The sequence below is a fragment of the Mustelus asterias genome, chromosome 15, assembly GCF_964213995.1.
Source record: "Mustelus asterias chromosome 15, sMusAst1.hap1.1, whole genome shotgun sequence".
Taxonomy (NCBI): domain Eukaryota; kingdom Metazoa; phylum Chordata; class Chondrichthyes; order Carcharhiniformes; family Triakidae; genus Mustelus; species Mustelus asterias.
In genome coordinates, this window is record NC_135815.1 from 95,769,714 (window position 1) to 95,790,326 (window position 20,613).

The following is a 20,613-nucleotide window of genomic DNA, read 5'->3' on the forward strand; positions in this document are numbered from 1 at the left end:
GCTGAATGGACAGTTCCTTACTCAACATCCATTGCAGCAGAGAATCCACTCTATCCCCTGGACAGGGCCATGCAAACATTCAACCCCAGAACTAGAATGGTTTCTCTCTCAAGTAAAGAGCATCTCATTCCACAAAATGGGCGGCACGGTAGCACAGTGGTTAGCACTGCTGCTTCACAGCTCCAGGGTCCCGGGTTCGATTCCCAGATCGGGTCACTGTCTGTGTGGAGTTTGCACATTCTCCTCGTGTCTGCGAGGGTTTCCTCCGGGTGCTCCCGTTTCCTCCCACAGTCCAAAGATGTGCGAGTTAGGTTGATTGGCCAGGTTAAAAATTGCCCCTTAGAGTCCTGAGATGTGTAGGTTAGAGGGATTAGTGGGTAAAATATGTGGGGGTAGGGCCTGGGTGGGATTGTGGTCGGTGCAGACTCGATGGGCCGAATGGCCTCCTTCTGCACTGTAGGGTTTCCATGATTTCTTTCTTTCTATGAAATCAGCAAATGCACTGCTGCCTCACATTGACCTCACAAAAGGGAAGAGCTCCAAGAGAATTTGGGGGCAGAAAGGAAGCAAGCTACAAGGGGAATTGTCATTGAAACATTCACTGAGTTGGGATCAGATACAACAGCTTTGCAACAAGCAGAGTCCAGTGTTTTGAGTAGGAAGAGGGGTTAGGCAGTCAATCATGCGTACATTTGTTAGCTTCCATAGTTTCGGAGTGCCTCTTGAATATTTTACCATGAAGGTTATTGGGTCTCTCAATAAGAATCCATTTTTGGGACTGTCAGTTCATACAAATTTTGCTGTATAACTTCGTGTTGAGTGCTATCCTTGTCATAAGCAAATGCTACCACCAATTCTTTGTTGTCCTCCATGCCTGACACTATACATTTTTTGTTAATATTGTGTAATTGTAAAGTTACTCAGGAACTGAAAATTTCACTTCTGAAAGATCCGAGCTCTGTATTGAACCTATTCATTAAGACAACATCAAAACATGTTTGTTAAATTCATTAAACCAGTTTAAATAATTAAACCGTTATAATCTTTACAGAACATGATAGCCACATTCAGTTGCATAAGTTAGAAGAAATGCTGCACTGCATTACCGGAAGTTGATTGTCAGTGTAATCATTTTCTGTCAGTTTAATCATTTACAAAGTCACACTTAAAGGATTGATATAAAAGTGAGAATTTTAATCTCAGGAGGCTTCCTTGCCAGTGATAATTCTGGATCTAAAACATGCAACTTTCTCAGTAGTGGACAAAAATGTAAAAGGATAATTTTATCAATTCGGTTTTCTGTTAACCCATTCTCAGAGTGATGGACTAAGTATTAAACTCAGGTTTCATATTTAATAATAATGCTATTATTCACAAGAATAATTAATAATTCCCTGGAATTAAGAGCTTGTCATATGAGGAACGGTTGAGGACTCTGAGTCTGTACTCGTTGGGAGTTTAAAAGGATGAGGGGTCATTTATTGAAACTTACAGGATACTGCGAGGCCTGGATAGAGTGGACGTGGAGAGGATGTTTCCACTAGTGGGAAAAACTAGAATCAGAGAGCACAACCTCAGGCTAAAGGGATGATCCTTTAAAACAGAGATGAGGAGGAATTTCTTCAGCCAGAGGGTGGTGAATCTGTGGAACTCTTTGCCGCAGAAGGCTGTGGAGGCCAGGTCATTGAGTGTCTTTAAGACAGAGATAGATAGGTTCTTGATTAATAAGGGGTTCAGGGGTTATGGGGGAAAGGCAGGAGAATGGGGATGAGAAAAGTATCAGCCATGTTTGAATGGCGGAGCAGACGCCATGGGCCGAGTGGTTGAATTCTGCTCCTATGTCTTAGTACAGCACAGGAAACAGGCCCTTCGGCCCTCCAAAATGGTTCTTATGGTTCTATTGTACAAATTCTCCTCAGAAAAAAAAACTTACTGTCCCAATCATGTTTGAATTTGTGACAAAGGAAAATATCCACAAGTAGTGTAGTATGTTCAGTTAGACAGGTAATACAAAACAAGAAAGATGAGAAGACAGCATGAGACAGTGTCCCTGCAACGTATTTTCAGTTATATTTAGGGAGGAGCTTTCCTTCATTTTGTTTTCAGTGACAGCTGTCTTTTTAGCAGCCTTAATTTTTATTGGCCAAAGAGTAGTTAAGGAGATTTACCTTCTGGGTCCATCCAGCTGCTACCCACGGAAAAGCGTAAAGCTTATTAACAGAATTATTTGAATCTACCAAACCTCGTGTCAGCTTGTCATACCAGAAAGAGGTATTCTTTGTTTTAAAATGCTGTGCTTTGAATTCAAACAATTTATTTAAGCTCTAACATTTAAATTGTAATTTAATAGCCTGCACTGATCGCAAAGAATGATGGTGCACTAATGTCAATACAGGATGGCTCTCTATTGTATCCAAGACAATTAATTGATGCTTGGGGACTAAAAGATGGATTGAAGCCAAACCAAAGTACAGCGTAATCAAGTGGTGCCTCCATCCGTGTGAAAATTGCTCGCTGTGTCTTATTTTGGTATAATTATATTTGGTACAATCTGTTTCCTTAATTTCCAACTCCTTTTCAACATGCTTCACTTCATTGCTCTTTGTGATTCTCATATTTCCCCACTTCCACTCAAAGTACTCGTTGGACCCAATTTCATTCATCATGGACCAGCAACTGAACCCATCACCAGTATTCCTTTCAGTTCCAGTACTTTACTAACACAAGGGGAATCAGCTCAAAGTTAAAAGCAAAACAATTAAGGAGAGAAGATAATAAATTCCTCCATGTTTATTACTTCTTCATAAAGCGTTCAAAAACTAGGAATAGCATTCAATTATATTGTGATTTGCTTGTTAAAACAAAGAAGTTGCAAATGCAAAACCACAGATAAAAGAATACAGGTGTCAGCCTTGCCTGAGTCAGAAGGGGTTTCAAGCCATTTCTAAACTAACGTGTTAGTGAAACACTGTTTAAGTGCTGCATTATTAGAAGCGCCAGTTTCCAGATGAGGCATTAAACCAATTTCATGTGCCCTCTTTGGTGAAATTAGAAGTTCCCACAGAAGCTCCAGATAAGAGAGTTTGGGAGCTCTCAGAGTATTCAAATATTATTTATTCCTCAACCAACACCTTAGAATAGACTTGGTGGTCAGAAATCTAATTTCTGTTTGTGGGACCCTACTGTTACTTTTCCCTATGTTATAGCAGTAACTATACTTCAAAGCTTAAGTCATTTCTTTGTGAAAGGCACCATAGAAATGCAATTATTTCTTTCTTTACAATTCAGGAATCAGGTTTGTGAAGTTAATGTACCTTTAGGAATTTTTTTTAAAAAATCATGTACTCTGCCGTTGTAAACAAACTTTTTGCATGTGTTTTTCTCATTGTTGCCGGGCTGAATGGAGATGTCCTTTTATTGCTACTTCAATAGCTTAAATGGGGGTTGGTTATGTTTACTCTGGGATTGATTTTATGGCCCTGCATTGTTCGGAGGAAGGTCATGGGATCAGCTCAGTTCTTTTTCTTCCTTGGGAATTCAAGTTTTCATTTGCTGTTTTTGGCTGGCAGCAGCGTTTTAGTTTAGAAGGGAGTGGACATCAGACTGAAAGCAGTGTCTCCTTCTCTCTCCCTAGTTTTGGAAATTCTGCTGTTTAGTTGAAAGCCTTCCTGGAGTAGAAAACCTGCTGTTGTTGGGGGCTGGACCAGAGTCTGTCTCTGGTGTTTTAGGAAGCTGTCTTGTCTTCAAACTGTTCGGAGTGAATCCAAAGAGCTACAGACTTCAATCAAAGGACTCAACTTCCAGTATCACGTGAGCATTAGTCTGAAAAAGGATCTTTTGTCTATGGGATTGGTTTGATTGGAACCTTGTAGATATCTTTGTTAAGGGTTATGATTTTTTGTTTCTTGTTTGTAATTGATAAAAGTTCTTGCTAATTTTCTTACTATACATGTTAACTATATTCTCAAATAAACTTTGTTTGACAAAAGCTCCCCAGTGGGTCACTTGAATCATACCTATAATTCGTCTCATGTGAAACATGTCATGTTTATCCTAGTCAAATTCAAGATGCAAAACTTATGATCCAGGCAGGCTCCATACAATACTTTGTAGTTTCTGACCTGAACCATAACAGGTTCCAAACTGGAAACTGGTGCACACTAAGAGGTGTGTGGCCATGTCCAGCAATGAGTTCAACACAAGTTCAATTGTTATTGGATGCAATATAATTCCAGTCTGGTATAAATCCACAACTAAAAGTGCCCAGTGAGTTCTGGAAACTTCTTAAACTTATAATAAATAGATAGATGCATAAATAAGTACTTACATTTATATTTGTAAATAAAAATGAATAAATCAATAAATAAGTATCAGAGTCAACATGATTTCTTGAAAGGGAAATTTTTTTGACTAATTTATTGGAGCTCTAAGGAAGTGACAAGCAACTTGGATAAAGGAGAACCTATGGATATGCTGTACTTGATTTCCAGAAGGCATTTGACATGGTTCCACATCACAGGTTACCAGTCAAAATGGGAGATCATGGTGTAGGGGGTAACATATTAGCATGGGTATGAAGTTCAACCATTATTGTTATTATAACTCCCAGCCAGGGAATTCCTCGATTCTACACCCATTTCCTTATGAAGCTGTTCATTTTGGCAGGAAATTCTTAAACGGATTACAGTTGCAGAATTCTCAGGTGCGGAGGGATCTAAGTGTTCTACTGCAAGTGTCACAAAAAGTTAGTATGCGGGAACAGCAAGTAATTCAAGTGGCTAATAGAATGTTATCCTTTATTACAACAGGAATTGAACATAAAAGTAAATATGTTAGGCTTCAGTTATGCGGAGTATAGGTGAGACCACACCTCGAATACTGTGTGCAGTTTTGGTCCTCTTATTTAAGGAAGGATGTAAATGCATTGGAAGCGATTCAGGAGAGGTTTACTAGATTGGTACCTGGAATGAGTGGGTTGTCTTATGAGGAAAGGTTGGACTGACTGGGCTTGTTTCCACTGGAGTTTAGAAGAGTGAGGGGTGACTTGATTGGAGTATATAAGATCCTGTATGGTTTTGACAAGTAGACTTGAAAAGAATGTTTGCACTTGTGGGTGAGTCCAGAACTAGAAGGCACTGTTTTAAAATTAGGGGTTGCCCATTTAGGACAGAGGCGAGGAGAATTTTTTCCTCTGAGGTTTGTGTGACTTTGGAACTCTGCCTCAGAAGGTGGTGGAGATGAGGTCACTGAATATTTTTAAGGCGAGGTAGATAAATTTTTGTTAGGCAAAGGAATCAAAGGTTATGGGGGATAGATGGGAATGTAGAACTTGAAATGCAAACAGATCAGCCATGATTTCATTGAACGGCAGAGCAGGCTTAACATAGAACATAGAAAGTCACAGCACAAACAGGCCCTTCGGCCCACAAGTTGCGCCGATCACATCCCCACCTCTAGGCCTATCTATAGCCCTCAATCCCATTAAATCCCATGTACTCATCCAGAAGTCTCTTAAAAGACCCCAACGAGTTTGCCTCCACCACCACCGACGTCAGCCGATTCCACTCACCCACCACCCTCTGAGTGAAAAACTTACCCCTGACATCCCCCCTGTACCTACCCCCCAGCACCTTAAACCTGTGTCCTCTCGTAGCAACCATTTCAGCCCTTGGAAATAGCCTCTGAGAGTCCACCCTATCCAGACCCCTCAACATCTTGTAAACCTCTATCAGGTCACCTCTCATCCTTCGTCTCTCCAGGGAGAAGAGACCAAGCTCCCTCAACCTATCCTCATAAGGCATGCCCCCCAATCCAGGCAACATCCTTGTAAATCTCCTCTGCACCCTTTCAATGGCTTCAACATCTTTCCTAGAAAAAACATCTTTTTCTAGGCTTGAGGGGCAAGAGGCAGCAGATCCGAGAGATGTCCTCACCACTATGACAGTGTAAACAACTTCTCTGAAGGAAATCTGCAGGCCTCTCATCTCTTTAGGTCATGGATGCAAGCTCCATGTGTAATGATCAAGCCCCTGAAGACAAATCTGGAATCCTCTAGTTCAGATTCCAATTCCTTGACCAGTGCGAGGTTGGCGTGAGGAGAAGGATCCACAAGGCTCCTTTGGCAAAGGTAAAACATTAAATTTAACTTTTGGTTTGTAAATACAAAGGACCCACTGGTGCGGCTGCAATTATTAATTAATTTCTCAATTTAAGATGACGCCAAGTACTCAGCAAAATGAGAGGAAATGCCATGTGTATTTATATAGATTTGATCACAGTGTTGACTCCCGATAATCTATGCAGAATCATTGACTACCATCAGGTTTGGGGAACAAGATGATCGACAAACTCCACTCGTTTTGACTCAGCTCTATGACGTCTTCTATAGCATCACTTCCACTTTCTTCCTTCCATTCTGCAATGCTTTGAGGGATTAAACCGATAGGGGTGTTGTTTTATCGGAACAGCATTCCATACGACAACCTCATGTACTACATCATTAGTCCTCCCCATTCTATTTTGATATAGGCCCTCATAAAACTGTAACAAGTCTTTTAATTCAGTTCTCTCTTCCTGAGACAGATAGCTCACTACCTTATTCCATTCCTTAAGGACTTCTTCATTACCCAATTTATTCTGAGGCACATCAAAATCCACATCCTCTGGATTTGATTCCTCACTCTGAGTGGCAGTAACTAATACCTGTTTCTCCTGGTTCCCTTAGCCTGCCATAGTACTGTTTTAGCATGTTCACATGACATACCCTATACATTTTTTTTCCTATCTGGCAGCTTTACCAGATAATTCACCTGACTTAATTTCTTCTCAATCTGATAGGGACCACCAAATCTTGTTTGAAGGTATCTCCTACCACTGATAAGAGCACCAATACTTTAGCCCCACGGACAAACGTACGAATTTTAGATTTCTTATGTGCTTCTTGTTTCACTAGGTGCTGTGCCACCTTCAAGTGCTGTCTAGCTAATTCACCCTCTCTGTTTAATCTTTCTCTCACCTCAGATCCAAGCAGAGCAAAATGAATTCTCCAAGAAAAATACAGCGTATTTGTTTTACAGAGTGGTATTCATCTATGCTATGCAAGCATCAACAATTTTGTATCAATATAGCAGATTTAATGTGGTAAAATGTCCTAAGACACTTTCCAGGAGCGTTACAAAACAAAGCTGTTACCAAGCTACATAAGGAGATGTTAGGACAATTGACCTAAAGTTTGGTCAAAGAGATGGGTTTTAAGGCAAAGAGAGATACAAGGACTTTAATACAGGGATGAAAAAAAAACATATGCTTCATAAGGTGCAGAACTCTGAGCAAATAACTTTTTAGCAGATTTCTGAGGGTGGGGAGGCACCTATTTATTTCTCAGCAACGACCACAGAGCTCATGAGCACTTCCAAAATAAAATCATGCTGTACAAACTTTCATACTGTAATAAGTCTTCGGACGCAGAGGTCCCTTCACCAAAATCCCTTTATTTACAAACTCCAGCAGCAGGACACAGAGTGCTAGCAGTCTACCTCTGAGGGTGTCAGAGGAACTGACACTCCCCGGTTAAATACAAAGCAAAGACTCCCTGATTGGCCTATCAATTGGATCCTTAATCAGGGAGTTCATACTCCAATAGGCCAACCTCAATGGCCTGACTGAAGTCATTACACACACCCAAAGGCGAACAACCTTTTTGTTAACCCAAAGACACATTTTAACTGAATTGTATTGAAAATATTTGTAAAGAAGAGCAGGGAATGACAGTGTTGAAGAATGTAGAATGGGGAATCGAACTCAGAGGAGTGCTGCAGCACTATCAATGAGACAAGGAGATATGAGACAACAGTACATACTGCAATCATTACCTGTTAGCGATTTACAGCTGGCATCCTGCTCGTGCCCCGGTAGTCATGTCACGACCCACAAATTTGGGATCTTTGTTACAAACCAACCTTTCCACTTTCATGCTGCAAGTTTAAAGAAAACACTTTTAATCATGGTAAAAGATTTCAAAAGAAAAGAAATAGTGTTTCTGCGTTCATGGCTAAGTTACATATTGGTCAATGGCAACATTTATACTGTGTGTGCGCCTCCCTCTACCTTTCTTCATCTAACAATATCAGCATAACGGTCTATTCCTTTCTTCTTTGAGTTTTTGCTAGCTTCTCCTTAAGTGCATCTATACTACTTGCCTCAGTTACTCCTTGTGGTAGTGAGTTCTATGTCTTTATCACTATTGGGCCAAAGAGTTTGCTCCCGAATTACCCATTGGATTTATTAACAACAATGAATTATTCTTGATCTCTAGTTTAGGAATTCCTCACAAGTGAAAACATTTTTCTAATATTCCCAAGAGGCTTAATGCCATTGTTCCAGGGGAGTCAGATAAATCACTGCTGTTCTCCAGCCAGTGTAGCCCCCAGGTGGTCAGGGACATGGGGGTATGCCTGCATTGCGGGGCGGATCTCTGATGCCCCAATGCCAGCAGGGGTGGTGGTCAGGTCACCCTGGAAGGATGGGCCAGGGGGAGCAGATATCCGGGGGGGGAAGTGATTGATAGATCTCTCTTGCACAGAACAGAGAGATCTGCACATGCGCGATTGCACCCTCTACTTTAGGCTACTGGCTTTCCAGCGAGCTCAGGTCCTGCCCCCTCCCCCTGTTGGCAGGAAACAGATTTAGCATTATTTCTTTGGACAGAGTGGCATAAGATTGGACTTGTGGCCTCGCCAAGCAAATGAATCTGGAACCCCCCATTTACACGGGTCAGAGGTGAAGAGGAACCTGATCATTAAATGTTGGGGGATGGTTGGTCCTCTGTGGCCGAGGGTGTTCCCCATTTTCTGGTGGTCCCGAAGTCCATCAGGGGGCGGGGAGGGGGGTCTTTAATTTGAGGACAGGGTGCCCTTCTCTGTGCAGTAAGAAGTCTAACAACACCAGGTTAAAGTCCAACAGGTTTATTTGGTAGCACAAGCCACAAGCTTTCGGAGCACTACCCCTTCAAGTGGGAGTTCTGTTCACAAACAGGGAATATAAAGACACAAACTCAATTTACAAAATAATGGTTGGAATGCGCGTCTTTACAGGTAATCAAGTCTTAAAGGTACAGACAATGTGAGTGGAGAGAGGGTTAAGCACAGGTTAAAGAGATGTGTACTGTCTCCGGCCAGGACAGTTAGTGAGATTTTGCAAGCCCAGGCAAGCCGTGGGGATTACAGATAGTGTGACATGAACCCAAGATTCCGGTTGAGGCCATCCTCATGTGCGCGGAACTTGGCTATCAGTTTCTGCTCAGCGATTCTGCGTTGTCGTGTGTTGTGAAGGCCACCTTGGAGAACGCTTACCCAAAGATCAGAGGCTGAATGCCCGTGACTGCTGAAGTGTTCCCCAACAGGAAGAGAACACTCCTGCCTGGTGATTGTCCAGCGGTGTTCATTCATCCGTTGTCATAGCGTCTGCATGGTCTCCCCAATGTACCATGCCTCGGGACATCCCTTCCTGCAGCGTATCAGGTAGGCAACGTTGGCCGAGTTGCAAGAGTAAGTACCGTGTACCTGGTGGATGATGTTCTGACGGTGAGATGATGGCATCCGTGTCGATGATCCGGCACGTTTTTCAGAGGTTGGTGTGGCAGGGTTGTGTGGTGTCGTGGTCACTGTTCTCCTGAAGGCTAGGTAGTTTGCTGCGGACGATGGTCTGTTTGAGGTTGTGCGGTTGTTTGAAGGCAAGAAGTGGGGGTGTGGGGATGGCCTTGGCGAGATGTTTGTCTTCATCAATGACATGTTGAAGGCTCCGGAGAAGATGTCGTAGCTTCTCCAGCTCTGGGGAAGTACTGGATGATGAAGGGTACTCTGTCCGCCATGTCCCGTGTTTTTCTTCTGAGGAGATCGATGCGGTTTTTCGCTGTGGCGCGTTGGAACTATCGTTCGATGAGTCGAGCGTCATATCCTGTTCTTATGAGGGCATCTTTCAGCATTTGGAGGTGTCTGTTGCAATCCTCCTCATCTGAACAGATCCTGTGTATACGGAGGGCTTGGGGGGAATTTACTGGTCGTTCACTCTGGCAGAACTTTCTGGTCCTGCTGCAATGAACGGACATTTGGTTGAGCGCCAAATTCTCCATCCTTGCTTGCAGTGGCAGCAGGGCGTGAACAGCCAGAGAATTCCAGCCAAGATGTCTGCAGTTTTCCTCATAAGGGGTTTAAGTTAATCAGAAAATGGTTAAATTCAGCAGGTTGGCACCACCAATATAGGGAGAAACAGAATTAACATTTTGAGCCCATGTGACTCTTCTACAGAACAGATGCTGCAAGACCTGCTGAGTTTTTCCACAATTTTCTGTTTTTATTTCAAATTTCCACCTTCCACAGTGTTTTGTTTTTATTGAAGTTAATGATATGGTTTCTTGGATAAAGGGATGGTTTGGAAATTGCAGATGATTAGGAAATTGCAGATGATTAGCTGGAATCTCTATCTGGGACCTCCCAAGTATGCGTGGGGACAGATGGCTGGGAGGTCTTTTTTTTGGTTGGTATTTATTCTTGGGGTATCCCACTGAAGCAGTTAATCAGAACCTTGAAGCAGCTTTGAGATGCAGAGAGAAATCTGCCAGGAGCTGCAGAACAGAAGCAAAGGGCTATTGCAAACCAAGTGTGTTTTCTGATTTTGGAATCACTCAGCAAGAAAGCAATGAAGCCTGTGCTTAATCTGGGGTGTCTACAATTGTGTGGTTTTGGAGGGTTGCCAACCGATGGAAATAGCAGCAGAACAGGGAAGCATCCTATTGAGATTTTTAGGCTTAAAGAATAACTGTTTATGAAATGTACACTGGAGCTCCATTCACAATTTCTCAGTCTGCAACATCAACGTCCAGGGTGCCACCAATGACCAGAAACTAGATCAGCCACATAAACGCTATGGCTACCAGAATAGTCATAGAATCCCTACAGTGCAGAAGACGGCCATTTGGCCCATCGAGTCTGTATCGACCATAGTCCCACCCAGGCCCTATTCCCGTAACCCCACTCACTTACCCTCTGACACTAAGGTTAATTTAGGAAGGCCAATCAACCTAACCTACACATCTTTGGACAGTGGGAGGAAACCGGAGCACCCGGAGGAAACCCACGCAGACATGGGGAGAATGTACAAACTCCACACAGACAGTGACCCCGGGAATTGAACCCGGGTCCCTGGCGCTGTGAGCCAGTGGCTCATCTCTCACTTCCAAAGCCTGTCTACTATCTAAAAGACACATCTAGGACTGTGGTGGAATACTCTCCACATGTCTGGTTGGGTGCAATTCTTAACAACTCAAGAAGTTTGACATGATCTAGGACAAAACAATCCATTTGATTGGCATCCTTTCACTCACTTAAACATCCAATCCCTCTGCCATCAGCATTTCATTGCTAAGGTACATACTATCCAAACTATGCACCGCAGCAATTTGCCAAGTCTTCCCCAGCAGTACTTCCCAAATCTGTCATCTCCACCATCTGGGAAGACAAGAGCAGAAGGTGCATGAGAACACCATCATCTCCAGGTCACACATCTTCCTCACTGTGGCATATACTGCCATTTTTGTCATTGTCCTGCGTGGTAATTGTGGAGCCCACCAACCTCAGAAGACTGTTGGAGCACCATCACTGCACCGCCTGTAGTAGTTCAAGAAGGTCAATCCCCAACCCAAGGAAATCTAGAGATTGACAATAAATACTAGCCTTGCCAGTGAGGATTGCATGCAGATATTGGAAAAAAAATTACTGACGGCACGGTGGCACAGTGCTTAGCACTGCTGTCTTATAGCATCAGGGACCCGGGTTCAATTCCAACCTCAGGTAGCTGTCTCTGTAAAGTTTGTACGCACTCCCTGTGTCTGCGTGGGTTTCCTCCGGGTGCTCCAGTGCATATTTTGGATAGTATGTGCCATAGCAATGATACATCGATGGCAGAGGGATTGGATGTTTAAGTCAGTGAAAGGATGCCAATCAAAAGGATTGCGTTGTCCTAGATTATGTCAAACATCCTGAGCTGTTGGAGTTGCACCCAACCAGACATGTGGAGAGTGTTCCATCACAGTCCCAGATGTGTCTTCTAGGTAGTAGACAGGCTTTGGAAGTGAGAGGTGAGCTATTTGCAATAGAATACATTAGCACTGCTGCCTCACAGTGCCAGGGACCCGGGTTCAATCCCGGCCTTGGGTCACTGCTTGTGTGGAGTTTGCACGCTCTCTTTGTGTCTGCATGGATTTCCTCCGGGTCCTCCGGTTTCCGAAAGACGTGCAGGTTAGGTTGATTGGCCATGCTAAATTGCCCCTTAGTGTCAGGGAGATTAGCAGGGGTTAAGGGGACAGGGCTGTGGGATTGTTGGTGATGCAGGCTCGATGGGCCAAAGGTCCCTCTTTCTCAATTGTAGGGATTCTATCATTCCGGGACGCGAGCGCCTTGGACTGTAAAACTGGCAGTACAGCATTCACGAGGGGATAAGAACCAATTTTTATACTATCCTCACCCAACATCCACATGCGCAAATTTTTCCAGCAGGGATTGCTTAAGGATTAAATGTAGCGGGACCCTGGCCAATTTTCCATTCCATAACCCCGGGAGGCATTATCAACTGTAACAACTCTATCACTGTGATCAGCCAACACAGCAGCTTCCTTGTTATTGCTCGGTCACTTACTGGATCAATCCTCATTGGAGAGTCCGGATGAATTGCGGTAGCTTTGTCAAGAGGCTATTGCAGGTCAAAAAAGAATATTTTAGGGTACTAAATGGATCCACCTTTATAGGATTCAAACTCTATGCATGTTTTTTAAAAAATTTCTTTTAAACATACATATGGGAAAATGTGTCTCTTAATATTATGGTTACATTAATCTGAATGGACTGATTTAGATCGAATTTGCCATTCACACGCCAATAGCCAAATCAAGTTCATAACGTAGAGTTTTAGCTTCACTGTTGAAACAATTACACTAACTAATGATGCATTAAGTTAGCTTGTATTATCTAGAGATGTATTTTTATTCATACAAGGTTTTTTTCAAATGTTTGCAGTTATAAGTATAGCATTTATCATTCCACGTTTTGGCATGCTTCGTAAATGAAATTATTTCACATACCCTCTATGTGCAAATAAATATTCCTGCGAAATAAAGTAATCTCCTTTTTCCTTTGTGCATTTGCATTAAATGCTGCAAAGGCTGTCGTAGCAATTAAAAGATTTTCAAAAATGATAATCCAATCTGTTTTAGATGCAGAAAGTTTCTTATCTCTTCCTTCAGACTATAGAATTAAAGATACAGATTTACTTTCACCTTCAACAGGAGGAATAGTTCAGATTTCTTCCAAGAATCATCTTGATATTCGGGAATAGGATGCATAATGAGGCTTCCTGAATTTGCAAAGATGTTTGAGAGGTGATCTGGGAGGTATTTTTCCTGATACACAACATAACTATTCAAAGAGTAAGTTTGGAACACTGAGAAAACTCCCCATAGAAATAAATATATCAAGGAGTCTTTAGGTTTATAGAACAAATATTGACAAAGCTACTAAAATCAAACTTTGGGTGTGAATCAAATATCATTTCATGCTAATTTATTGGTTTAGACTAGGGATCAAATCCTCACAGTTCGTAAACCTTTTCTCAGTTTCACACACACATCCAAATTCTTGGACATTATGGGCAAAGTTGGGTGGGAGGGTGAGATGTGAGGAGAATGCAGAGATGCTTCAGCGTGATTTGGACAGGCTGTGTGGGGGCATCTGCATGGCAGATGTGGTATAATGTGAATAAATGTGAGGTTATCCACTTCGGTAGCAATAATAGGAAGACATATTATTAGTTGAATGGGTATAAATTGAGAGAGGTGGATACCCAACAAGACCTTGGAGTCCTCGTGCATCAGTCGCTGAAAGTAAGCGTGCAGGTATAGCAGGCAGTAAAGAAGGCAAATGGTATGTTGGCCTTCACAGCAAGAAGATTTGAGTATAGGGATAGGGATGTTTTGCTGCAATTGTATAGGGCGTTGGTGAGGCAGCACGTCAAGTATTGTGTGCAATTTTCATGTCCTGTTCTTGCTACAGAGCAAGTATAATGCAGGTTTACCAGGCTGATTCCAGGAATGGCAGGTCTGTCATACGAGGAGAGACTAAATTGGTTAGGATTATATTTACTGGAGTTTAGAAGAGAGAGAGGTGATCTCATAGAAACTTATAAAATTTTCTAACAGGGTTGGACAGGGTAGATTCAGAAAGAATGTTCCCAGTGGTGGGGGAATCCAGAACTAGGGGTCATAGTTTGATGATAAGGGGTAAATCTTTCAGAACTGAGGCGAGGAGAAATTTCTTCACCCAGAGGGTGGTGAATGTGTGGAATTCACTACCACAGAATTAGCTGAGGCCAAAACGTTGTCTGATTTCAAGAAGAAATTAGATATAAGAGGGGGCTAAAAGGATCAAGGGATATGGGAGGAAGGGGGGGGATCAGGATATTGAATTCGATGATCAGCCATGATCAAAATGAATAGCAGAGCAGGCTCGAAGGGCCGAATGGCCTACTCCTAGTTTCTATGACTTCTACAATACAATTATATTTAATCCACAAATCATGCATCATCCTTTGCAACAGTTCTGATCAGTTTTTGAAGGGCTGTGTCAAGTTTCTTTAGGATGGGTCAATGGAACAGTATGGGGAATGATGTAGAAACACACCTCAGGCCACAGAGAGATAAATTGATGTAGGACAAGCAGTAAAACCAATATAATTTTTCAAAAGATGGCATTTTGCCTCACAATTCCTGCTACCACCATCCGGCAGCCAAGATCCTATGGTGCCAATTATCAGCTGTTTTATTTTGAAGAACAAAGACCACAAAGGAAATTTAAAATTAATTTTTCAGTGAAAACTTCCACATAAGATCATTTTTTAAAAATTAATCCACTGCACAGGGAATGACATTGGATCTATATTGATACGAATAAGATACTGACACACTAGTGCTATGAGTACTAGTGTTAGTTCTACTTCCTGACTACAAAACAGCTAAAAATAAACTCCCCAACCTCCCCATGGACATGGAGGATCCCTCACAATCATTGGGGTGATCCAACCTCACCACACAACCATGGGCACGACCCTCCCCACACAAACACTGCTGTGACCAGAAGACCATAAGATGTAGGAGCAGAATTAGGCCACTCGGCCCATCGAGTCTGCTCCGCCATTCAATCATGGCTGATATTTTTCTCATCCCCATTCTCCTGCCTTTCCCCCATAACCCCTGATCCCCTTATTAATCAAGAACCTATCTATCTCTGTCTTAAAGACACTCAATGACCTGGCCTCCACAGCCTTCTGCAGGAAAGAGTTCCACAGATTCACCACTCTCTGGCTGAAGAAATTCCTCATCTCTGTTTTGAAGGATCGCCCCTTTAGTCTGAGGTTGTGCCCTCTAGTTCTAGTTTTTCCTACTAGTAGAAACATCCTCTCCACTTCCACCCAATCCAGGCCCTGCAGTATCCTGTAAGTTTCAATAAGATCCCCACATCCTTCTAAAGTCCAACAAGTACAGATCATGAGTCCTCAACCGTTCCTCATACGACAAACTCTTCATTCCAGGGATCATTCTTGTGAATCTCCTCTGGATCCTTTCCAAGGCCAGCACATCCTTCTTTAGATATGGGGCCCAAAACTGCTCACAATATTCCAAATGGGGTCTGACCAGAGCCTTATACAGCCTCAGAAGTACATCCCTGCTCTTGTATTCTAGCCCTCTCGACATGAATGCTAACATTGCATTTGCCATCCTAACTGCTGACTGAACCTGCACGTTAACCTTAAGAGAATCTTGAACAATGACTCCCAAGTCCCTTTGTGTATCTGATTTCCTAAGCATTTCCCATTTATAAAATAGTCTATGCTTCCATTCCTCCTTCCAAAGTGCATGACCTCACACTTTTCCACATTGCATTCCATCTGTCACTTCTCTGCCTACTCTCCTAGCCTGTCCAAGTCCTTCTGCAGCCCCCCCACCCCCGCACCCTCAATACTACCTCTGCCTCTACATATCTTTGTATCATCTGCAAACTTAGCAACAGTGCCTTCAGTTCCTTCTTCCAAATCGTTAATGTATATTGTGAAAAGTTGTGGTCCCAGCACCGACTCCTGAGGCACATCACTAGTCACCAGCTGCCATCCTGAAAAAGACCCCTTTATCCCCATTCTCTGCCTTCTGCCAGTCAGCCAATCCTCTATCCATGCCAGGATCTTACCCTTAACACCATGGACACTTAACTTATTTAACAGTCTCCAATGTGGCACCTTGTCAAAGGTTCTGGAAATCTAAATAAATCACGTCCACTGGTTCTCCTTTATCTAACTTCCTATTACCTCCTCAAAGAACTCTAACAGATTTTTCAGACATGACCTCCCCTTGACAAAGCCGTGCTGAATCAGTCCTATTTTACCATGCACTTAAAAGTACTTCGTGATTTCTTCATTAATAATGGACTCCAAAATCTTGCCAATGAAGTCAGGCTAACCGACCTATAACTTCTCGTCTGCTCCCTTCTTAAACAATGGTGTTACATTAGTTACTTTCCAGTCCTCTGGTACCCTCCCTGCCTCCAGTGATTCCTGAAAGATCATCACCAATGCCTCCACAATTTCCTCAGCTATCTCTTTTAGAACCCTGGGGTGTAGTCCATCCGGTCCAGGTGATTTATCCACCTTCAGACCTTTCAGTTTCCCCAGAACCTTCTCTTTAGTGATGGCCATTACATTTTCTGGACTCCCCCACCCCCCACACACGAGCCATGCGGCAACCAACCAACCACACCCCTCAAGGCATTCCCCCTCCCTCCATCCCTCCCCACGAGATGTCAGAGCACTCCCTTCACCTCCACCCACCATCCCACAAGGCATCAGGGTGCACTTTCCCCACCACACACAAGGGGAATCCCTCCAAATGGTGCTCCCCAGAGGGACCACCCTTGGCAGTGCTGGGTTGGCACTGACAGGGGGCAGTGTCAAGGTGCTGGGGCGGTGCCACCACCCAGGGGCTATACTACCTGTGTGCCCCTCGCATGGTAATCATGACTGGTTTTTGTTTTGCGAGACGGGGGGTTGGCAAGATAAGGCGACAGATCCGAAAAATAGCAAGGGGAGGCGGCGAGGCCGGGGGCCCCGTGCGGTGGCGAGGCGGGAGGTCCGGGCAATTGCAAGGGGGGTCCGGAAAATAGCGAGGTGGGAGTGTCCGGGAAATAGCGAGGCGGGGCTCCAGGAAACAGCGAGGGGAGGTCCGGAGTATAGCGAGGAGGTTCCAGAAAATATTATGGGGGGGTTCTGGAAAATAGGGAGGGGTGCTCCAGGAGATAAAGCACAGGAGGAATGCATTAAATTCACCTCTGATTCAGCTTGTGAACTATTTGTTATGTTTGGTTTTTGAAACAACATGTGTATAATAATAAATAAAAAGAGAAAACCCAAGCAGTAATGAATGCAGTTTAAAATCATGAATTTCATGTTTACACTGTGAATGTGTCCAAAAAACAAACGTGTTACTAATTACAAAGGGAAAAGCCAAAATCTCTTTTTGTATTCTCAGAGTACAACATTTCTTTTGTATTTCTCAGGATAGAATGAAACAGAAATAAAACAATGTACACAAATACTGCACGCAAACTCACAATATGGTCAGTCAATTGGAAATGCATCTTATATAATGTGGGGACAAGGCAAATATGCTCTTTTTCAACTGCCCCCTATTTATTTTTAAGATGCACACCTCTACAAAAAAGAAATTCTCACACATGGGATATATACTCTTTCACACGGTGCTGATAGAAAACTATTCCACTGGACTGCAATACTATGCCGCAGACAGAATGTGATGTTGGAGGGCACTGGAGGAAGCATATGCCAGAGAGGTGCGAACCTGGTTTGAAGGGGTGATTTGCATTCAAGCGGAAGAAAGGAAGCAGACAGCAAACAGGCTGATGTTAAAAAGGTGAGGGAGAGGGAGGGAGGGAGCACCTTTGGCACTTGGGGGCGACCCCAGTGTGTGGTTTTAAATGAGAAGGGGGCAGCCACACTTGATATTTTGTGTCAGAAAGAACACAACCCCCCCACACACACTGCACAGCTCTGGGCTTCAATAAGACCACCAGCTTCTCCCTCAGCATTGCACCTGCTCCTAACCAAGGGAGGGGGAGATTAGAGCAGGAGAGAGGGCAGGCAGGCTGTCCAGCTGGGTAATTCAGCACCACACTCTTTGTCTGTGGAGAAAGTTAATATCATTCCCCCCACCCCCTTGTGCCAGACTCAAACAAAGCTGCTGTCAGGCTGCAGTTTAAACCCCCCCCATCATCCCCAACCGCCTGACTGAACCATCAGGGACACCATGTCACTGTCAGCTGGACGCTGCTATGAAATGACAGATTTTAACCTTACCTCCTTTCGGGAAAATCAAGATCGATCTGTGTTTGTGTGATACAATATCGCTCTCTCCCTCCTCCTCCTCCCCCCCCGGGTCACTCCACAGTCGCCATGTTCCCCCTGTCTACCACACGGTGAGGAGGCTGCCACATCCGGGCCGCCAGGAGGGGCGGCGCCAGGCACGCGGAGACGGTGAGTGGGCGGAGCCTGGGGAGGGGGAGACGGGCAGGGAGGGCGGAGCCAGGGAGCGGGAAGGCGGGAGCTAGGCACGCGGCGAGAGAGAGAGGGCGGAGCCAGGCACGCGGCGAGATAGAGAGGGAGGAGCTAGGCATGCGGCGAGAGAGAGGGCGGAGCCAGGCACGCGGCGAGATAGAGAGGGCGGAGCCGGGCACGCGGCGAGAGTGAGAGGGAGGAGCTAGGCACGCGGCGAGAGAGAGGGCGGAGCCAGACACGCGGCGACATAGAGAGGGCGGAGCCGGGGCACGCGGCGAGAGTGAGAGGGAGGAGCTAGGCACGCGGCGAGGGAACGAGGGCGGGGACCGAGAAAGGGGAGGGCGGAGCCAGTGAGGGCGGAGCCAGGCACCCGGCGAGAGAGAGAGAGCAGGATCGCCGAGGGAGGCGCAAGGAGGGCGGAGCCAGTGAAAGGGAGGGCGGTGCCAGGCACGCGGCGAGGGAGAGAAGGCAGGGGTGGCGAAGGGAAAGAGCGGAAACCGGGTGGGGCCCGGCACGTGGAGTGGGAGAGAGATAGCGGGGCCAGGCAAGTATAGAGCACACGACTAAGAACATCGTGAGGCAGAGCGCAGAGGAAGGGGCGTGGCAAAGCAAGCAGGGGGCGGGGCCGACACGCGGTGAGAGGGCGGGTCCAGGCAAGCAGGGGGCGGGGCCAGCCACGTAGTGGTGAGGTGGGAGTCTCGCTGACCGCAGGGGGTATGGAGGCGGGGCCAGGCACGCGGTGAAAGGATGAGGCTGAGTGTGGAGAAGGGGGCGGGGCCAGACACGTGGTGGTGAGGCGGGAGCCTATCGCCAGCAGCGGGGTGGCTGGAGGGCGGGGCGATGCTGCGCAGCAGCTGACAATGGGGAGCTGGTGGAGTTAGGCGCATGCACCTGAGGGAATGGCGTGCTGCAATGAGCACGTGGCCCATTCACACTGTTGGAGTCCAGTACATTGCAGCAATATTTAGGATGCTCCAGTTTGCAACTCCCCAAAGAACATATTGTGTCAAAATCATTCCTTTCAGGGTTTTCTTTTAAGTTGCAAGCTAGCTTAGATTGGTATAAATCCCATTCAAAGTTCTTCCCAAAGTTGGCAACATGTATAATTCAGAATCCATTTTCTACACCTTTGGATGCTTTTTCTGTTTTCATCCTTCTTTACTTGGAGACCGATCCCTTTGGGAAGCGTATTGGAGGACATGCCTCTGTGTACATCAACAGGGATCAAGTAGAAATAGTCGAAGCTTCAGGTTTCTAGGTGTCCAGATCACCAACAGCCTGTCCTGATCGCTCCATGCCGATGCTACAATTTAAAAAACCCACCAACACCTCTATTTTCTCAGGAGGCGAAGGAAATTTGGCAAGTCGGCTGCAACTCTCACCAATTTTTACAGGTGCACCATAGAAAGCATCCTTGTCTGATGCATTAAAGCTCGGTATTGCTCCTGCTCTGACCAAAACCACAAGAAACTACAATGGGTCGCAAATGAAGCCCAGTCCATCACACAAACCAATCTCCCATCCATTGACTCTGTCAACAATTCGCACTGCCTCGGAAAAGCAGCCAGCTTAATCAAGGACCCCACGCACCCCAAACATACTCTCTTCCACCTTCTTCAGTCAGGGAAAAGATACAAAAGTCTGAGGTCATGTCCAACTGACTGAAGAACAGCTTCTTCCCTGCTGCCATCAGACTTTTGAATGGACCTACCTTACATTAAGTTGATCTTTCTCTACAGCCTAGCTATGACTGTTAACATTACATTCTGCACTCTCTCCTTCTCTCTTTTGTACCCTATGAATGGTATACTTTGACTATGACACGCAAGAAACAATGCTTTTGTATATCAATACATGTGACAATAATAAATCAAAACAGTCATTTTTTAAAGTTATTTGTCTTTTAACCTGGGGAGTGGTAAAGCTGAGACTAATGATTTGGGGACACGG

General features: G+C 44.7%; 1 protein-coding gene across 1 annotated transcript in view; it reads right to left on the reverse strand.

Annotated features, from left to right (window-relative positions):
• The window catches only part of pak5 (p21 protein (Cdc42/Rac)-activated kinase 5), a 204,651-nt gene extending 186,039 nt beyond the window's left edge, over window positions 1–18,612 (reverse strand). The window contains exons 1-2 of the mRNA XM_078230354.1: window positions 18,466–18,612; window positions 7,872–7,973 (exon numbers count right to left, since the gene is read on the reverse strand). The gene's annotated coding sequence lies outside the window, so the exon portion shown is untranslated. The remainder of the gene's footprint in view (window positions 1–7,871; window positions 7,974–18,465) is intronic.
• Window positions 18,613–20,613: the final 2,001 nt, after the last annotated feature.